Source organism: Hemiscyllium ocellatum, unplaced genomic scaffold (assembly GCF_020745735.1).
Source record: "Hemiscyllium ocellatum isolate sHemOce1 unplaced genomic scaffold, sHemOce1.pat.X.cur. scaffold_243_pat_ctg1, whole genome shotgun sequence".
NCBI classification, from domain to species: Eukaryota; Metazoa; Chordata; class Chondrichthyes; order Orectolobiformes; family Hemiscylliidae; genus Hemiscyllium; species Hemiscyllium ocellatum.
The window spans coordinates 741,435-754,759 of record NW_026868094.1 but is presented as its reverse complement, the minus strand read 5'-3'; the positions used below and the strand labels follow the sequence as shown (position 1 = coordinate 754,759).

At 45.6% G+C, this 13,325-nt stretch overlaps 1 long non-coding RNA gene across 1 annotated transcript; it reads left to right on the top strand.

The window, feature by feature from the left end:
• Nucleotides 1-2,595: 2,595 nt before the first annotated feature.
• On the top strand, nt 2,596-12,783 carry LOC132811913 (uncharacterized). The gene is made up of 3 exons (XR_009643399.1): nt 2,596-2,659; nt 11,417-11,545; nt 12,041-12,783. It is a non-coding gene; the product is annotated as an uncharacterized LOC132811913 (long non-coding RNA).
• The last annotated feature ends 542 nt before the right edge of the window (nt 12,784-13,325 follow it).

Here is a 13,325-nt window from a genome sequence, read left to right as displayed (position 1 = left end):
TCATATTGTGGCTGGACAGGGCACTGATTAAGGCCCTTCTGGAATTCTGTTTTCAGTTCCAATCTCCTGTTCTTGGAATCAGGCATCTGATTGGTACATGAAGAGGGAGGTTTTAGAGGGATAAGGGTGAACCGCTGGCAAATGGGACTCCATTAACGCTCTCCGTTATTGGTCAATGCATTGAATACAGAAACTGGGATGTCATATTGTGGCTGGACAGGATGTTGGTTAAGCCACTTCTGGAATTCTGTTTTCAGTTTGAATTTCCCTGTTCTGGGAAGGATGTTGTGAAACTTGAAAAGGTTTGGACAAGATTTACAAAAACGTTGCCAGGATTGGAGGATTTGGCGACAGGGAGGACTGAATAGGCTGGGGCTATTTTCTCAGGGAGTCAAAGACTGAGAGGTGTCTCCATGGAGATTTATAAAATCACGAGGGGCGTGGATAAGGTGAGCAGCTGGCGTCCTATTTCCTCAGGTTAGGTGGGTCCAAAACTAGAGCACATGGGTTTAAGTTGAGAGGGCAAAGATTTAAAAGGGATCTAAGTGGCAACGTTTTCAAGCTGAGTGTGGTGTGTGTATGGGAGGGGCTACCAGATGAAGTAGTGGAGGCTGATAAAATCACAACATTTAAAAGGCTTCCAATTGGATACATGAATAGGAAGGGATTTGATGGATACAGGCCAATAGATGGTAAATGGGAATCCATTAGTTTAGGATTCCTTGTTGGCACGGACGAATTGGACCGAAGGTCTGTTTCTTTGATGTTGATAATTAAGATGCATTCCTCTCTTTTGTGCAGAGCTAGCTGAAGCACAGATAATTATCCTTGGAGCTGAGAAGGTGAAGCAGTGATTTCGATCTTGTGCAGATTTGGTTGCAAGGTCTTGAATTTACAGAGAGAGAGAGGAATTGTTAACACTGTCACAATTTTTAGTAACTATTTTCAAGTAATTGGCAAATAATACAAGGTGAAAATGTGAACGCTATTTTACTCAGTAAGTTCTGAGCATCTGGAACAGTCTGAACGACACAGATTCAGCAGGTATTCTGAAACAGACTTGGAATTTTACTTTTTAAGGAAAGATTTGGGAGGCTATGGGCTCATGGGAGGGGACTTGGGACAGATTTGCAGCATCTCCAGAGAGAGAGAGTACAGCCCCAATGGGCTGAATAGCCCCCAGCCCCTGTGTTCTGTGATACTGCTCTATTCACTGTGAATGATGAAGCTCATCCCAGGGCAGAGAGAGGGAGGAGCCAACCACTCTCATGACAATGGTGCCCGGCTGATTGACGGCAGCTCCAGACCAATAGGAGGAGAGTCTGTGTTCCCCTGCAGCCAATGGGAGTGAATCAGGGGTGTGGCCAGCAAGCCGACACCTGTCCATGAGCTGTGCAGGTGCAGTGTCACTGGGTGGGGGTGGGAGAGACAGCAGAGACTGGGACAGAGGCTGTAGGACCTGAATTACAAACTCCCGGTAAATTAAAACCAAAAGAACTGCGGAAGATGTAAAACAGAACAACAACCAGGAGGGTCTGGAAAATCTCAGCAGGTCTGGCAGCATCTGTGAAGAGAAATCAGAGTTAAAGTTTAAGATCCGGTGTCCCTTCCACAGAACAGATGTTACTGAGGAAAAAAAGTCAGTTTATTTGCAGAAGATAGTGTGGGGGGAGGATATAAGGAGTAAAGGAAGGTGGGAATAGAGTGAGAAGAACGGTTGGATAAAGGAGTGGATAACAATGTGGCTGGGGGAGGGTGACTAGCTGTTAATGGAGACAGTTAGGGGCTAACCATAGGTAGTGTGTAATGACAGGCTGTGAGGACAAGGTCTGGTGTGTGGGGTAGGGGGCTTCGACATGGGGTTCTTAACCTATGGTTAGCCCCTAACTGTCTCCATTGTAAGCTGTTGCCCACCTATATCACTCCACAATTGGAGCTGCCGAGGACACAAACCTTTGGAATATCCTCCCTAACCCCCTCTGTCCACCTTAAAGATGTATCTAAAAATCGTTCTCTTTAATCAACGTTTCCATCATCCGTGAAGCATTTTAGGAGATTTGTCAATGTGAAAGGCTCCATACAATGCAGGTAGTTGTTGTTATTGTCTGACATCAGGAGAAACAGGGATGAGCCCTCTCTCTCTTATACCTGATGAACAGCAGCAAAAGCAGGAAGCACTGAGCATGCTCCAGCCCACAATGGGCCTCGGATTATTGATGTTAATGGGGGAACGGGGGCTAGAGGTGCTAGTTGTTGCTTCAACCAATCGGAGTGAATGAGGGGCGGGACAATACTCAACCACGTGGTAAACTTCACGGACAGCACAGTGTGTTGTGACCAAGACATTGGAAATGTGTGAAGGTGCAGGGCAGGGGAAAGGAAAGACGTATTGACCAGAAAGAGAAGGAAATTTTCACGGTATGGAATGAGAGGTTTTACAGAACGTAGTGCACATTGTAAAACACAATTTGAAAATCCCAAATGCTGCCCCATTTTCCCTCCCTATAATGCATTTTACACTCCCTGAAATATCAACTGTTTCTCCCTCCACAGATCCCAGTGATCAGTGCCAAAGCCCCATTGCCTGTGGAGAGGGTGATGTTTGACTTCCTGTACAGCTGCAATTCATGTGGTGAAGGTGCTCCCACAATGTGGTTGGGTAAGAGCTGTTATAGATTATTCACTCAGCGACAGTGAAGAGTTGACAATGTATGTGCAAATCAACAACAGTTTGTTTTTTTTTTAAGTTTATAATTCCACAGAAATACTATTGAGAGCTTCTGACATAAAGCCACAGATTAGGTCAGGTGATCAAAAGAACTGCCAAATAAACAGGTTTTCAGGAATACCTTAAAGGAGGAAAGCAGGTCTGAGAGGGTTAGGGTGGGAATTCCAGACAGTGTTGCCTTGGCAACAGTAGAAACAGCCAGACAGGTGAAGCAATGAATAAACATATCGTTGGGAATCTGAAAGAAAATGAGTTGTCGGGGTCTCACAGGTTGTGTGGTGCAGGGAGACAGGGATGTTCACAGCCAGGAATTTCATCAAGGGTGAGAATTTTAAATTGTTGCTTGTTGATGGATCAACAAATTTTGGTACAAGTGAGCACTTGGACAGTAGGGTTTTAGATACTCTTGAGATTGCATGTAAGTTGAATGTGGGAGGTTGGCAAAGAGTGTGTTTGATAACGAAGTCTGGAGATAACACAGGGATGGACGAGTGTTTCAGTAAATGAGCTGAGACTAGGGTGGAGTTGGGTGACGTCACTAATGTAGAAATAGTGTTTTTGGTGTTAGGCTGCGCCTCCTCCTCACCACTCCCCCTCACTAAGTCACAGATATTGTTCCTTGTTCTATCTGTCTCTCTTTTCTGGTTATGTCCTTCTCTCCCATTCTGCTACAAACTAATATTTGACCTCACCGTTGTTGCAAACACCTCCTCCATCTCCACTCTCCCTTTTCTTTCTGAATTCCTTGTATTTGGTGTCCCTCCAGGATCTCTCCTTGGTCCCTCCTGTTTCTCACCTACATACTGCCAGGAGGTGACATCGTCCAAAAGCACCGTGTTAGGTTTCACATGTACACTGACAATGCCCAGCTCTCCCTCCCCATCATCCCTCTCCATTACTCAGTTATCAAACTGCTCATCACACTCCCACTACGCGATTGGCTGCAGTTTCCCCCAATGAAACATTGTAGTGGTTAAACTCATTGCCTTCAGTTGCTATTACAAATTCCTTTCCCTTACTGCTAACCCCCTTCCTCTCCCTGGGAACTATCTGAGATAGAACCATACTCTTCACAATATTGCTGTCATATCTGTAACCCCAAGTTGACCTTCTGATCAGATATCTACACAATCACAAACACCAGGAATTCCAATCTCTAAAATGTTGCTTGTCTCCACCTCACCCCAGCTCCATTGCTACTGAAACCCCTGACCCGTGTTGGTGTTGCCTTAAACTTGACGAATCTAAAACAGAATCCGTGATTCCGTGACTGACCCAAAATCTGCTTCCAGACTCCCTCATGATGGGAAACATCCTCTCGGTATTTAACCTGTCAAATTCCTTAAGAATTCTACATGTTACAATGAGATCACCTCTCATTCTTCCCAAATCCAGTGGGTGGAGTCCCAACTACTTCAGCCTTTTCTTAAAAGATAATCCCTGCGAACCAGGGTTCATCCCAGTCAGGTTTCTGTGAAATGCCTCTGATGAAATGATGTATTTCCTTAAATAAAGGGACCAAAACTTCTGTCATTAATCCCAGATGTGGTCTCACTTCAATTTATAAACTTCATAAAGTTCCTCTCAGGTATATACTCCAAACCACTCCCTTTAAACTTGCACTGATGTTGAAATGCTCAGCAGGTCATGCAGCATCTGTGAAGAAAAATCAGTTAAAGTTTCGGGTCTGGTCATCCTTCCTCAGATACATTAACTCTAATTTCTTTTCACACCTCCTGCTAGACCTGCTGAGCTTTTCCAGAAAATTCTGTTTCTCTTCCTGGTTTACAGCATCTTCAGTTGGTTCGGTTTTCATATCATTTAAACTTGCCATCTCTCCTTAGGATTTGTCATTTCCACCTTGGGAAAAAGATTCACATTTGTTTGGTCTCCACTACCCTGGGAAAAAAGAAACCATGACTAGTCACCCTATCATTGCTCCTTATAATTTTATACAGTTCGATAAAGCCACCTAAAGTGTCCAGTGCTGCAGAGAAATAGCCTCAGCCTATTCAGCCTCTCCCTATGGTTCAAATGTTCCAATACTGGCAACATCCTAGTAAACTTTTCTGAACTCGTGCAAGTTTCCCAACATCTTTTCTGTAACAGGGAGACTGGAATTGAAAGCAGTCTCGGGATTCCAAAAGTGGCCGAGCCAATAAACTGTACAACCGAAACATGATCTCCCAACTCCTATCCTCACTGCACTGCCCAATAACAGCTAGCATACCGCACACCACCTTCACCGACCTGTCTACCTTCAACCCCACTTTCAAGGAACTATCAACCCACACTGCACGGTCTGTTTGTTTGTCAACACTTCCCAGGAACTTTTCTTTGAGAAGTTGAGTCCTATTCTGGTAACATCTTTCTGAAATGAGGGAGACTACAATTGAATGCAGTATTCTAACACTGGCCTGACCAATGCTCTACTCAGCCACAACGTGACCTCCTAACCCCTGTACTCAGTGACAGAATCCCCACAGTGTGGAAGCAGGCCTTTCGCCCCATGAGACCATACCAACCATCGGAACAGCATTCCACCCTAACTCTGTAACCTATCATTACCCAAAGCTAATCCAGCTAACCTGCACGTCTTTGGATTTGTGGGAGGAAATTAAGAACACCAAGAGGAAGCCCACCCAGACACACAGGGAGAATGTGCAAACACCACACAGACAGTGGAGTCGAACCAGAGTCCATTTATTGACCAGCGCATTCCATTAAAGGTCAGTGTCCCAAATGCCGCATTCAGCACCTGATCTCCCTGAAACCCCACTTTCCAGGAACTATGCAGTTGTTCTGAGCCCTTCAGAGGGAATTAATGCGAGGAGGAGAAAACAGGAACAGGGTTGAGTTGTAGATCAATAAAATAACTCTGCATCTTCCCCCTCTCTGTTCCCCCCCGTCTCCCCACACTCTGTCTGGTTTCCCCTCCCCCACCCCCGGCGGTCAGTCCTTTTGTCGCGCGCACTCCCCTGTTGGTCTGTCCCACAAACTGTTGGTCTTTCCCCCCCTCTGTCAGTCGCCCCCCTGTCGATCGCACATCTCTTTTCCCCCTCCGTCTCCCCCCCCCCCAACCGTCGGTCGCCCCCTCTGTAGCCCCCGTCTGTTCCCCTCCCCTCTAATCCCGCTTTCTGCCCTCATCCATTTCTGTGCCTCCCCTCTCTATCCCCCCTCTCTGCCCCCACCCATTTCTGTCCCAACCCTCTCGATCCACCCCCTCTCTGTCTACCCTCCCCTCCCATTCCCCTAGTTCTGTACTCCCCCCTCCGCAGGGAAAATATCTTGTCTATTTACCCTATCCATGCCCGGCCTGATTTTAAAAAATTCTTTCCACTCACCGTTCAGCCTCTGATGCTCCAGGGAAAACAGCCTATCCAGCCCTGGCAACATCCTACAATTCTTTTCTGACCCCTTTCAAGTTTGAGAACATCCATCTGATAGGAAGGAGACCAGAATTGCATGGAATATTACAAAAGTTGCCGAATCAATGTCCTGTACAGCCGCAATATGCCCTCCCAACCCCTATACTCAATGCTCTGACCAATAAAGGCAAGCAGACCAACTGCCACCTTCACTATTCTATCTACTTGCTGCTCTACTTTTAAGGAACTATGAACCTGCACTCCAAGGACTCTTTGTTTAGCAGCACTACCCTGGAACTTACTGTAAACTGTAAGTCCTGCAAAAGTTTGTTTTTCCAAAATGCAGCAGCTCGCATTTTTCTAAACTGAACTCCTCAGCCCATTACCCATCTGATCCAGATCCTCTTGTACTCTGAGGTAATCTTTTTCCCTGTCTACCACACCTCCCATTTTGGTATCATCCGCACACTTATTTACAATACCTCTTATGTTCACATCCAAATCATGTATGTAAATGGCGAAACGTAATGGATCCAGCACCGATCCTTGTGACACTCCACTGGTCACAGGCCTCCAGCCTGAAAAGCACCCTCTGCCTTCTACCTTCGGGCCAGTTCTGTACTCCATACGATCTAACCTTGCTGACCAGTCTCCCATGAGGAACCTTGTCAAACGCCTGACTGAAGTCCATGTAGATCATGTCCATGCTCTGCCCTCATCAATCCTCTTTGTTACTTCTTCAAAAAACCTGAGTCAGATTCATGAGACATGATTTCCCATGCACAAAACTGTTATTAATATCCAGGATTTAACTCTGTACATCGGGGTCTGCGTTGCCCAGTTATAGGTGTTAATATTCGGGATGAAGTTCAAGTACACCAGCATTTTGTCAGTGACTATGTATTGAGTCTTGTTAATGTTACCAACACAGTTGAGTTCCTTTTGAACGGTAGTCCCCGTATCCCTTGCCCACCAGGAAATGGTGGCAGTGTCTTTACCTCTGGACCAGGAGGATCGGGCTCAGAGTTGAGGAACAGCATCTTTGAAGAGGATGATTAGAAAACCCGCCCAAGCCACCAGGCCATACTGTCTCCCAGCTGTCCCTGCCTCAGCCTCTAAACAGAACCTTCCTGTAATTTCTCTCCTGTCAGACTCTCCCATTGCTCAGTTTGTCCAGGATCCCGTTCTGCTGCTGCATTGCTCGTGTCCCTCACTGACCTGTCCATCCCCCAGTGTCCTCCACATTCATTCATTGTTTGCAATCACATTACCCCAGTTCTCCAGCCCCACTCCTTCCCGTCTATAGAGAAGAAGACGGGAAGGTTAGCCCTGCTGCCTCACAGCATCAGGTACTCGGTTTCGATTCCAGCCTCTGGCAACTGTCTGTGTGCAGTTTGTACATTCTCCCCGTGTCTGAGCGGGTTTCCTCCCCCAATCCAAAGATGTGCAGGACAGGTGAATTGGCCATTCTAAATTGCCTATAGTATTAGTTACATTAGTCAGGGGTAAATATAGGGTAGGGGAATGGGTCTGCGTAAGTTACTGTTTGGAGGGTCAGTATGGACTTGGCAGCTTCCTCCCTCTGGGAGCAGGACCCAGGGGAATGGCCCCTTCCCCCCCCCCCCCCCCCCCCCCCCCGACACTGTGATCAGACTATCAGTGGTGCAGCGTTTTGCAGAAAGTTATCAGAACTCTTTTGTGAAGATTCAGGGTTTTTATGGAAAGTGACCAGGATGGGCCTGCAATTAGAGTCCCAATTTGGTTCATTTCAGTAAGACGGGTTTCGGCCAGAGTGTGCAGGAAGCAGTGTATGCAGGGTGGTTGTCGTCAGAGGATTCACCAACAACGCCCCCCCCCCCCCCCCCACCCCACCCTGGTGGACTCAGAATCAGACTCATTGATTTGGTTCTTCGTCCGCAGACAAGAGCTAGGAAACTGAATTCAAAGAGAGGAGAGAGAGTGTGAGAACTGGGTGTGGAGGGAAGGAGTGAGGGATTGGTTTGGATTTCAGTTCACAGATGAAAGAAATTGTTAGACTGAAAGTTAAAACTTTGGAAAAGATGAAACTACAATTTAATACTATAATTGTCTTATAAAGATCCATCCTGTATTAATATGGTGAGTTGTGTTCTCAGGTGTAGGGTACTGAAAGGGTGGATTTGTGGATGAGAAATTCAAATTGAACTTCATGTTCAGATCTGATAGTTACTTGATCCGTGCCGATCTGAATATTCATTGGCCTTTTCATGTGGAAGGAAAGGTGTGTATTCTGTCCGTGGGTGAATATTCCAAATCTCAGTGTGACTGGAAAAAAATACTGAGGTACAGCCAAGTCCATGTTAGGGTGGTGATTGTGGAGAGTGAGTTCATTTGTTTTTGAAAGTCTGAAAAATCATGGCATGTTTCCAGGAACAATTAAGCCATAGCTTTTCTTTGTAGAAGGACAAGTCTTTAATTAACCATACAACCAGAAAGACACAAGGATACCTGCACCATGGGAAATACTATGAAAACTGGATTGTTGTAAAGGAGTTCATTCTCGATCATGGATTGTAATCCATTGGCGTTGTCACGTTGGTTCCAGTGCCGTGGGGAAGCACTGGAAATATGATGAATGCAGTGTAGGTTTCAGTTATTAAACTGTAAGAAGTGCAGAACAATTTAAAAAGGATGTTCTCAGGGCTCAGGGGTCTGAGTTATAGGGAGAGGTTGGACAAGCGAGGATTGTTTTGTTTAGAGCAGAGGAAACTGAGTGGGTACTGTTCTAGAAGTGTATAAGACCATGAGGGGCATGGATAAGGTGAATGCATTCAGTCTTTTTCCCCAGGGAATCCAGGACTGGAGGGCATCAGTTGGAGGTTAGAGGGGAAAGAATAAAAGGGAAGCTGTGAGACACCTGTTTTACACAAAGGGTGGTATGTATATGGACAGAGCTGCCAGTGGAAGTGGTTGAGGCGGGTACATTAACAACAGGTAAAAGACATTTGGACAAATACATGGATAGCAAAGGGTCAGAAGCAGATGGGCCAAGTGCAGGGAAATGGGGTTAGTGTGGATGGACATTCTGGTCGGCATGGGCCAGTTTGGGCCAAAGGGCCTGTCTCTGCTGCAGGATGCTATTTCTCCCACTAACACTGTTGGTATCCTGGGATGTATTCCATCAGGGCAAGGAGACTTATCTACCTTTAGCTCCATTAGCTTGCCCAGCTCTAACTCTTTCATGATAATGGTTGTTTCTAGGTCCTCACCTTCCTCAGTTTCCTTATCAATTACTGGCATGTTCTTAGTATCCTCCACTGTGAAGACTGACTGCTGTGTACTCATATTCCTGAACCCTGCTGGATAGGAATAACTAGGCACAGAACTCTGAGAGGTCTTCTTAGAGTCTTTATTGATGAGACATGGCAGTTACCTGGATAGTGTACATGCAGAACACCACCAGGCAGCAACAGGTAAAGCCCCACCTGTCTGGTGTAAAGCTCCCATTCTTATACCTTTTGTGGTTTGGGACTTTGAATAGATTCTGTCTCTCAGTATTATCTCCACGGCAACGGTCAGTTAGAAAGTCTAGTTCAGTTTCGCACTTTGCCGTTAAAACATACCCCCTGTGGCTCCCTCAAGTATCTGACAAGCACTTCAGTTTCAGTGGGGCTGTCTATCAGGATTCAGATATGGAGGAGCTGGTGTTGGGATGGGGTGGACAAACTTATAAATCACACAACACTAGGTTATAGTCCAACAGGTTTATTTGGAAGTACAAGCTTTTGGAGTGTGCTGTGATTTGTAACATGATCAGGATTATCTCTATGGTAACAGTTAAGTGCTTCAACAATGAGAGGCCACATTTCCCCACACAATAGGTTCCCCTTTACCAGTGTAAACTGCTATTCCGGCCCTGGGGACAGCTACTCATCACTTTTCTCCCCCAATCCCATCTAGCTTTCTGTTGATCTTTAAAGTTTTTCTAATCTCCTAGTTTCTCCTTGGTCTTTGCCAATTTGTATGCCTTCTATTTCAATTTGATAGACTCCCTTATTTCCTGAGCCACTCATGGCAGATTACTCCTTTTCCTACAGTCCTTCCTTTTCACTGATATATACTTTTGCTGAGCACTTCGAAAAATTCCCCCGTTGTCCGTCAACTTTCCCACGGTAAAGTCTTTGCTTCCAGTCTACATTAGCCAACTCCTGCCTCATCCTATTGTAGTCTCCTTTGTTTAAGCACTGGATCTTGGATTGGATTTAATCTTCCAGCTTTCCAGCTGTGTTCTAAGTTCAACCAGATTTATCAGAAGTCTTTTATCAGATTACGAGGTGAGGCAATGTTTCCTGGGTGTTTTGTGTTACATTGTCGAAGACCTTGGCTTTGTATTAAAGTACAGGATAGATATTCACAACAGAGTATTCTGGACGGTGTGAATGTCCTCACAGTCTAAAACCATAAATCACTGTCTCCCCTCAGTTTAAAATTGCAAAATCATTATCTCCTACACGCTTCCTCACTATCTAAGTTTGGAACGCTAATCCACCTGACTATCCTGCTTTTTCCAAAAGATGAAGGTGGTGAGTTTTGGATGCAGCTTTCCAGTTATTACCGTAAGAAGATGAGCACTGGGCACAGGAGAGGCAATGCAGCCCTTCGAACCAGCCCCACCATTTAATACGGTGATGATTGAGCTCACCTCGGTCTCAGCTGGGTTTCCCACCTGCTCTCTCTCACCCTTCATCTCATTGCAAATTCAACATCTGTATCTCTTCATTAAATCTGCTCATTGTCCTGGCATCCACCGCATTTTGAATAGGGAATTCCACAGATTCACAACACATCGAGATAATCATCCATGGAGTCCACACCAATACTCTAATGAGCATCCCATTCAGACTCACCCATTCCCTGTATTTCCCATGGTTAACAGTTTAACCTGCACATGCATGGATACTGTGGGCAATGTAGCATAGCCGATCCACTTAACCTGCACATCTTTGGACTGTGGGATGAAACTGGAGCAGCCAGAGGAAACTCGCACAGACACGGGGAGAACGTGTAAACTCCACACAGTCACCGAAGGCTGGAATCAAATCCAGGTCCCTGACGCTGAGAGTCAGCAATGCTAACCATTGAACCACCTCTGCTTAAAATCTGCTCCTCCTATTCACTTCCCACGCCCCAGTTGGCTGAATCTATATTCCTTACATCAGAAAATCAGGTTGTGGAAGCAGGTGTCTCAGTAAAACCCAGTGACAGCCCACAGGTCCTGTCTGTCTGAATGGGGATCCTATACACAACATCCTCCAGCCTATACTTTTCATTCACATTCCAGAGACAGGCTCCAGTGACTTCATGGGGGCTACAACTCCCACAGTACCTGTGGCAGGGACCGCACGTGTGTGGGGAAACCCTGCACGCTACATGTGCAGAATGTGAGCGGGTTTTGGAACATGTGCTTTGGGTAAGTATACTTTGAGGACGAACATATCGGTTGGGGGGCAGGAGGTCAAAGTGTCATTACACCCATGTGGGGCCAAAGGCCATCCTCAACTCGTCATAACACTGGGCATCGACCAATGGGAAACAAGGAAGGATCTGACCCATTCTCCCAGACTGAAGGTTCCTCTTCTGTCTAGGATCTGCCACCTCCCTTTCTGTTTACTTTTGTTTCATTCTGCTGTTACATTATTGACTTGCAGCAACTGAAGGGAAAGGAAGTGAACCCAGAAAGGGTGTAGTCTAACCAGGGACGGGAAGTGGTGGAATGGATCTGTTTATCAGTAACTCCATGAGAATGGGGAGGGTGTACATTAGGGGGTAGCAGAGTCAGAATGGTGGGAGAGAGAAAGTGGGTTGGCGGGTTACAGCTTCGGGGGAAGAAAGGGGTAAAAGATATTCCAGAGAAACTAGAATTGTCTGTTCTGAATTTCTAATCTGTACATATTCCTTTATATAGGGTGCTAGATGGTGAAGATTTGCAGACTGAAATCTCAAAGTCATGTGCAGATTGTGATTAAGTTAACCAGCATTTGAAGAACCAAAGATAGAGAATCACTCCACCAAAATCCTGCAACACTCTCCCTCCCAGCATTGTCGGTCTCTCTGCACCAAATGGACTGTGAATGGTACAAGACAGCAGCTCACTACCATCTTCTCAAGGGTAACTAGAGATGGGGAATAAATGCTGGCTGAGCCAGTGATGCCCATATCCTGGAAATGGTTTCTATCTCTAGTTGCTGAAACCCAGTTGATGTTACTGCAGGATGATGAGGGATGCTGAGTGTATCCTCCAGGAGGCAGCACCATCACATTACCCCTGCCTACACCCACACAGTAACACCACAACGTCACTGGAACAAAAGGCAGTAAAACCAAAGGAGGACTTAGATATAGTTCTTGAGGTAGAGTCATGAAAGGGGATTGGAACACAGCAGGAACAGGAGACTGAGCTGGATGGTCAGCTGTTTCCCATTGAATGGTGGAGCAGGATTGAAAGGCCGAATGGCCTCCTGCTGCTATCTCCCAGGTATGTATATAGCCATGGAGCCCGGGAAGGAAGGAGTGCGCAGGGATTCTCCAAGAGATTGCACTTCCACAACAGGTTTTAGTGAGCGATGGTTTGATGGATTTTATTTAACATTTACAAACCTTGTGTTAAAGATAAATTTTGGTTTTAAAATGTTGTGAAAGTTTTTTGAACAGCAAATAAAATTAAAGAAAATAATTTGTCTGAATATAACAGTTTTAAAACTTTCAACCTCTGTAAAACAAAATCCTGTCTATTCCTGGACACCACCACTTTCCAGCTACTCAAGCTCCAGGGAAATATTCCCTCCCTGTCTGAACCTTTGGTTTGATTTAACTGCTTTTCAGTTCTCATTCTGTGAGCTGTGAAGCGTTCTTTTTCCCCATTTCTCTGACCAGAAATATTATCACAGCAACCTTCCCACCATCAAAATCATCATTACGCCATTTTGCTTTTGATTAACATATAATCACCAGCAGTGCAAAAGTGAGGGCTGCAGATGCTGGAAACCAGAGCCTAGATTAGAGTGGTGCTGGAAAAGGGCTTTTGCCACAATGTTGATTTTCCGGCTCCTGACCTGCTGTGATTTTCCAACGTCACTCTAATCTAGACATATAATCATCTGCAGTAAACCATTTGTGTAACCAATTGAATATTTCCAAACAAAGCCCATTACGGGCCAAGCAAACCATTACAAGTGACAGAGTGAGAAAAG